Source organism: Toxotes jaculatrix, chromosome 13, assembly GCF_017976425.1.
Source record: "Toxotes jaculatrix isolate fToxJac2 chromosome 13, fToxJac2.pri, whole genome shotgun sequence".
In the NCBI taxonomy this organism is placed as follows: domain Eukaryota; kingdom Metazoa; phylum Chordata; class Actinopteri; family Toxotidae; genus Toxotes; species Toxotes jaculatrix.
In genome coordinates, this window is record NC_054406.1 from 19,515,701 (window position 1) to 19,524,068 (window position 8,368).

Sequence of the window (8,368 nt, forward strand, 5' to 3'; positions counted from 1 at the left end):
CTTTGTTTTTCACTGGCCATTACAGTGGTCTCTTCTATCGACCAAGCTGACGCAGAGAGACCACAACCTGGCCAAAGAACCAGGATGCTTGTCTGCCTAGCTCTAGCTACTGTGCCTGCATGGCTGGTTTTTGGGTGATGAGTTGTACATTAAGTGAAAGAAAAAGAGCACAGATTTTTCCAGGCTGATGAAGAAGAAACACTCTGCATCCATTCTGCACACAGTCTTACTCAGGGGTCAGCTGCAGCTCTGTATGTGGTATGTTTCAGTTTTAGTGAACACCTTCTACTAGTTCGAATCACGTTTACGCTGATGTGTACTGCCACTAGTAGTCATGTAAATGAAAGGATGACAAGCTTAAATAGTGTCACAAACTCGCCCGAGTACTGAGTGCTGTGCTTTAAGTAGTTCAGGTGGTGACTGACAGAACCAAATTTTCCCTTCTTGGGTTATCGTAGCTGATGTTGAGACCGTTCAGTGCTACAAACCCACACGCTTGACTTGACCTGAGTGACGCTGATACCGGCCCTTGTGTGCACTCACTGCCCCCGTACAAACTGAACTGAAACCCCACCACTTCGGGGCTCGCCGGGTCCGCTCATGTACCATAGTCACAGCAAACTTGGTGTTTGTTAGCCTGTCAGCATGCTAACCTGATTCCTGCTGCCAGGGGACTTACACAACTGGCTGTTACTGTCAATCATTATTATCACATTTATTTACTTTCTGCTGCTGTCATGATATACAAAAAAGTTAGTAGTTTTTTGTCTTCACTGTAAAATTACACATTGACACAACTATTACAGTAAGTTCTGTAAAACACTTCTTGATTCCAGAAGTTATCAACTTTATGTCGCTTAATATTTTTGGAGGATAACGGAGCATATTGTTTTTTTTCCACTCAATACAAGCATTATCATGTTAGTGTGCCCTGCACTCCTGTGGCCTGGTGCACAAAACAAAATACTCAAACTCAAAATAGTCTATACATTTAGAGGCCCATGCCCAGTATATGTCAAGGTAAAATAAGACTCAAACTTGGCAGCACAAGAGCACAGAATCTAAAAAAAACATTTTTTTACACTGTAAGTCATTTCCAATTAGCTGTGTTAACCATTTAACAACCAACCAGCTTTTGCTCATTGTGTTTAAAGTGTGTCTGAGGTTAGTTCATTTGCACAGTCTACTGTTCAGTTTGTTAGGTTTGGTAAAATCCAAGTAAACTCTGATATTTTTGTTCACAATAAACGCATAGCATGAATATTTGATACCGACACATCCCTGCTGTTAAACGTGGCATATTCTGCATTAAAAAACATGCTCGACAAGCCAGCTTGAGTCATATGGCAAAGAAATCACATCTGGTTGGTACAGCAGCAAGTATGGAAACAAGAACATTAAACCAATATTAAATAATATATATAACAGCAACAAATACATGATTTTGCTTATTTGAAGGCATATTTTTGCCCTAAGTGCACAGTTTTGAGAAAGGGGGTGTGCCAGCAATACCACAAAGCAGCAACATACAGGCCTTGTTAGACCAAGGCCCTGTTGTAGCATTGGTTGCACTGCCTACTGTGTATTTCCACTGTATATTGGCAATAATTTGCTAACATGTTAGCCAGCTTTATCCAGTAATAATATGTTTTCATAATATTTTTAAATTGATACTGCATCATGTTCTCATATCACACATGTATGGTACAGTAAAACAGCATGGCTGGAAATACTATTTGGAAAATTTTGATTAGGATGCAAAGTTCAAGTCACCTGGTTGGTCACTGACATTTCAGCCAGTTAAATATAACTCAGTATCCACAACTCTGGGGTTAAAGTAAGGAGAGAGAAGCTCGAAGCTTGAAACTGATCCATCATCTTTGCTGTAGTTCAGGGAAAAACATATTTCATTACACTGATTTCTGCTTTTAATAAACCTTTGTTATCTTCATTATCTTTTTAATGTAATGAAAACTTCATCTTGATTGGGGCCACCACAGACAGTATGACATGAACATGTTCTATATGGAAAATAGGCTGATTTGAGATGGACAGAGTCCACAACAAGGACAGCTTTCAATTGTGACAGGATGGGGAATACAAGGACAGACTGTAAGCGAGCAACAGCCACCGATGGTGAGACGGTGTCTCTGTTTACTGCATTCTGTTACCTTGTGCTCTGTCTACATTTTCTCCGTGTTTCTTTGTGCTGCTGCTGGCCACGGCCACAGGAGCTACTTCACCACCTTAATATGTCACGTTGAAAAATCCATGTTTTATAATCATGACTGGGAATGAGGGAGTTCATTCAAAAGTTTCTGAAGCCTTTATTAATCTAACCTGCCTGCTCCGCATCAAGTAACTACTAAAATAATGCAGCTTTGCAGAATTTAAAAGTAATAGGACTTGTAAGATGAGGCTGACACAATAAATCAATCAGTCAATCAATAAATAAATATTTTGTGTTTGACAGATAGAGCATGGGAAGTCTTCAAACAAACTGAAAGAAACATACAAATCTCCTTGAACAGTTCTTAAAGATAATGGTCCGGAATTTGTTTTTATGGTACTTATGGCAAAGTTTAATTTTCACTCTCCCTTTAGCTCTGTTTTGGTCTCCACCAACTTCTGAGAAAATACTTGGTGCTTAAGCTGATAAAGCTAAGTGATGAATTGTAAACCAAAACACTGGGCTGGATAAAGCTGAAGAACTTCCCAGAGCTGAGCATCACCTTCCCTTATACATTGTAACTTAATTGCTAATGTATAAATATAGATTAGTGCAGCTAAAAACATCCAGCAGACTCAGCCACAGACATCTTCTTTAGCTGTCTACAGTTCTGTACTGGGTTGTTGATGAGAACCTGTAGACTGGACTCTGACCCAAATATAGCGACATGCTCAAATTAAACAAGCAGCAAAATTAAACCACTTTGTTCGCACAATTTTGAGAGAAAGACTGTGTAAAAAACGGTACTCCAGCTCTTTCTGCTATTCTTTTTTTGGAATCATCTCCTTTTCCTTCTTGTCAACACATTCACGAACTGGCATCACAAAGTGCAAAGCTGAAACATTTATTTAGAAGTTAAATTTTTCCTATGGACACAGGTTCACTTCAATTTGCACTGCCCAGATCAAGTTCATGTTTGTTTGCGTCCGCTCATGTTTCTGCACAGACCTCAAAAGCAGCAGTTACCTCTAAAGTGTGTTTCATGTTTCGTCTTATCACACCGCAACTCTGAATTTTCCATCTTGCAAGCCAATATGTACAGGAGCAAGCGTTTAAAACTGATCCAGAACAACAAGTCAGGGTTTCATAAAGTTTTTTTACAACACGCTGCTGATCAAATCGATCAATTTATTCTGCCACTAGCGCTCCTGACATAGCATGGTAACTACTCTGAGAGCTCTCTGTCTGAGGTTCTGTCAGTCCGCTGTGTTTGCTGGTGATGGCAATAGTTCCCCCCAGCACATAATGCACACCCACACACCGAGCCTGCTTAATTCCATTCAATTCTAAGTGCTCATCTAAAATTCAACACATATGCTTTCCCTTGGCTTTACCTTTGAGAGCCTTGCAAAACAGTATTTCCTCCACAAAGTTCTCCTCATTCACAAAGTGTAAACAATCGAAGCTACTAGTTACTAACAGAAGCTGAGATAAGATCTCCAAGGTCATATAACTAAATACTGAAAATTCACTAATTATCACACATTCAACCAGAATTGGGGAAAAAAAAGGGAAGGAGAACCATGAAAGAACTGTCATCCAATATGATCCAAATTATCTCCTGGTATCTAACTCCAGCTTTAAAGTACTATTTAACTGTGTCGGCCAGCAGAATAACCAGCTTTGAATACATGATTTCATTAGTGAGACAGCTTACGTAGCTTACTGGTGCATTCAAGCAAAGCTCAGAGACTTTTCTCAGCTGCACTGCTCAACAAAACTGTCTGAATGTGAGGAAAAGACAGACCAAGACAAAATTCAGCTGCACAAATAATCTTTGCTAGAGATGAGCAGAAGAACCTTGGTTTATTATTAAATGCACAATCCAACACTGGGGTAGAAACCAGGAGAAAAACTCAGAGGATTGTTTCTACTGTGTAGACAGGCATACAGGCTTTTTACAAAGAACAATGCAGCTACTTCCCAAATAAAAGCTCCTGGTTTTTAATCTTAGTCTGACCTACCTAATTTTTATGACTGTTGTGATGCAATGGAAATGAAACTGACTTTTAGTCCTATTTACACTTGGTATTAATAAGAAGTTCATAATCTTAACCCACATAATGATGAGATGTGATATTCTTAGCTGTCAGACTGAATCGACAAACATCCCAGGGAAGGCTCTGCCTGACACCCACAACCATAAATTTGTTGTTCATGGTTACGGAGCTGTAATCAGAAAACTAAATCTGAGAAACTTTCACTGTGTGCAGAATTAATATCATATGTAGCATATTAACATTACAGATAGACTGTTATAATATGAAATGTAAGAGCCTATGAACGGATGGATGAGTCTATCAGTAACATACTGTCTGGAGTGGTGAAGTATTTCTCAACCGAAAATGAAAAATCTGGAGCTGTTCAACATAACACTGTTTCTACTTGCCCACATTCAATAAGCAATGCAGAGGCACAATTCATATTTGATACATGTGTCTAAGAAGAAATAAAATGTACACTGGATGACTGGTCATAGCACACCATCTTTTCCAGCTCCTTCATCTAATTGTGCAGGAATTGTAATTATTTTATCTTTTTTTTTCAGTGAAGGGACAAATGTGAGAAAGAATAATCATGAGGAATCTAAAACTACTGATAAATCCACAGCACAAAGAAAAAACAGAGCTGAGGAATGCAAAAACATTTCCTTCTTAAATTATTTAATTCAAATTTGAGTTTAGCCTTAAAAATATCTTTCTTCAGGTAGATTCGACCATGGCGGAAACATCCTTATTCTTTACACAGACCTTTTTTTGATCCCTTCAGGATTTCAGTCTCGACCTCTGTCTGGTTTGAATCTACCACAGCTTTTTAAAAATGAACTGTTGTTACAGCCAGAGACAGGAAATTATCATGAACTCTAGTCATTTTGATTAAACTTGGAGGTGTAATCTAAAACTATACTGGTGTTTTGTACAGTTCTGCTCTTCCCTTTCTTTCACTGAGGTTACATTTAGAGACGCATTTCCTGAGCACAACATTGCTGTCATGATTAATTGACTTGGAACAAATCAATATCGCCCACAGCGGGGAAAAAAAAAATATGAGAGAAGAGAGACATGCAAGAATCTGTCTGAAATTCTGTGACCTTCAAATCACCGGATAACTCATAGCATGTGACAGGAATCAATTTATATAGATGAGAGTCGACGAGGATGGAGGGAGGAAAAGAAAAAGAAAAATGTCTGAAATCGTTACCCAGAAGCTGTGTTTGCTCAACTCTGTCATTTTGATCCTTGAAAACTGATTGCTTTTCACACAAACGTGTAAAACAGAAAATCCAGTTTTTCGAATGTATCTACAAAACACTGCAGCGTTGTACCTCATTATGACTGTAGAGTTTTAGCCATGAAAAAGAACAATTCCAGGAGGCTACATGCTAATGATGCAGTTAACAATGTGCAGCTTGTGGGATTCAACCTGAAACAACTTCATCTCACCAAACAGACAGATGGGAAAACTTACAAATGGATTTCCATACGGAAAACCTTCAGAGAAACATAAACATTTTAACAGGGGTTTTTCAGGTGCTGTAATGTACCATCTGGCGTTCAGCTAATCTGTGTCTTGTTAGTACAATACACAGCTGATGCGTGCACTAGCTAATGTATGCTAACGTAGATATCACCGGGGCAGACAAGAACAACACCAAACATTTGATCGTTGCAGTAAAAAGGATGCTCTGAAACAAAATTACAGCATCAGCAACTAGACAAGACTAAATCAATGTGTAAAAACAAACATGGTCACACTGAGTCCAAATATTGCAAAAAAATAAAAAATAAATGGCCCAAAGATTCTTCCCATTTATGCCCAACAACTAATGGAGCTGTTCTCCAACAAAATGGATGAATTGGTGGACAGTTTCAAAATAAAAGCAACAACGTACCATCACTGGATTCATATTTACCGTGTCACAGACTGGAAACACCCGGGGAAAATTTAGAGTCACTCTGAACCAAATTAACCTGTATCTGTTTTTATTGAGCAACTTTGAATAAGGGAAAGCGCAGTCCTTCATATTTTATAAGGCAAGTATTGATTTCCCTTTCCCAGGCCTTCTCAGTACAGTTGAAAATACAGGATCCTTAGAAAGGAAAGTCACTAATTTGGTGATGAGTTTCTTACTCTGGCAAAATAGAAACAAATCCAAAACAGTTTGTCTCTCACAGGTGGACATATAAGTCATAAGGGGATGTTTTCATTCACTAAATGGAAGTTGCACATACAAAAAACATGCAAGTTGCATGTAACAAAAAAAAAAAATTAAAGTGAGGCAGATTGTGCTTTAAGCTTAACTGACCAAAAGATGCAAACCTGCTATCTAAACTAACCTTTATACACTAGAACTATTGAGGAGTAAACTCAGGGAAAAAAAACAAACCTTCAGGGCCACACATGCACTGTGTGGGAGCCAAGATGGTGAATATTTAAGAGCCTTATCCTTGTCCTTCAGGCACACTATGTTTAATATGAAGAAACAAGTGAAACTAAGGTAACTAAAGGTTAGGATTAACTAATAAAAGATTAAGTTAGATACATTCATGGTGTATGGATGACATGGATGGAGCATGCACAGCATAGGTGTAGTGCTGACGGAGCACACAACACACAACAACACTTTTCACCATTTGCATAAAGTGGGAATTCATATGTATTTTAAGATAAAGGTTCAATCATCACTAAAGCATACGTCATGCAAAAGCCAATAAACAAATGGAACGGTCAAAGTTGTCATTTTGACATTTAAGGTGTGCTGATTGATTGATAACATGCAAGAAAACATTCCACCTTAAAAGTTGCTGTTGGTAGCCTCTGAGCGGCACAGTGAATTAATTTTTTTCTTTTTGATGCACTTACAAAAAAGCATTATAAAGCCAGCCTATTAAAATTGAACAGCCTGTGCTGCTGCTGCAAATGAAAGCGTGTTTAGCTCCGGTTTCATAGCCTGTCACATGAGTCTGACTCTGCCCGCTCTAAGACTTTTGGATTGTTCAAATGTGGTTTCATTTGCTCGGCACAAGTAAGTAAATTAAATAATTCAAAACAAAAACTACCTGTGTTCATTTGCCTGTCCCGCTTAATGCCACGCTAACTACAACCTAATATATCTATGGTATCATCTGATAGTACGTAGCTGGATGTTTGGCTGACGGCTGTGTAACACTCTCAACATGATGGAGCTATGTTATTTTAGTAGTATTTTCAAATGCTGATGTAAGAAACTACATAAAAGAATGAAAAATTCTGAAAGTTGAAAACAGCTGTTTGATGAAAAAACATCTGAACTCACCAACTGTTTTTTTCCCAGAGTTTTAAAACCACATCTTTTGGCCTCAGCAAATGTTGGTCCCTCAGTTGTTATGGAGATGGCCAAGTTGTCATCCTGAGATCCAAGTATGGAACTTCGCCACATGAAATTATTACACCTGAAACAGAAAACATCAGTGTTCTGTAAAAACCAGACCAAAGCCAGAAACAGCAGCAACTGGGAAGGGGTCATGATGTAGTAGTTAGCACTGTTGTCTCACACCTAGACGGTCCTGAAGTTGGACCTTGTGGCCGGCCACAGCCTTTCTGAGCTTGCATGTGCTCCTTGTGCCTGTGTGGGTTTCTTTCAGCTTCCTCCCACAGTCCAAAGACATGCTTACATAACTGGCAACTCTAAATTCTAAGTTGTATGTCTCTATATGTTGGCTCTGTGTTAGACAGGCAACCTGTTCAGGGTGCACCCTGCATCTTGCCCAGCATCAGCTGGGATTGGCTCCAGCACCTCCAGCAACCCTAAAAGCACTACAGCTGAAGGATGGGTGGATAAAAATAATGTAAGCACATTTGCTTAGATTATTATACTGTATTTCTGTGGTACAAAGGCAGCATGAGGTGCATTCTACACTGATTCACAACAGATCACTGACATCCATCAACGCATTACCGCCTGCATTATGGACTGACTGACTGACAGATTAATTGACTGAGTGGACTGACAACCACTGTTCGACTGTCTCACGAATGCTTTGAATTCCTGGAGAGCTGAGGAGCACAAAGAAAATACCGTCTATTATACAGCAAACAATGACTCTTTGTTTTCCCCTTGTACTGTAGTGGAGCGCACGTAATTTACTGAAACAAAAG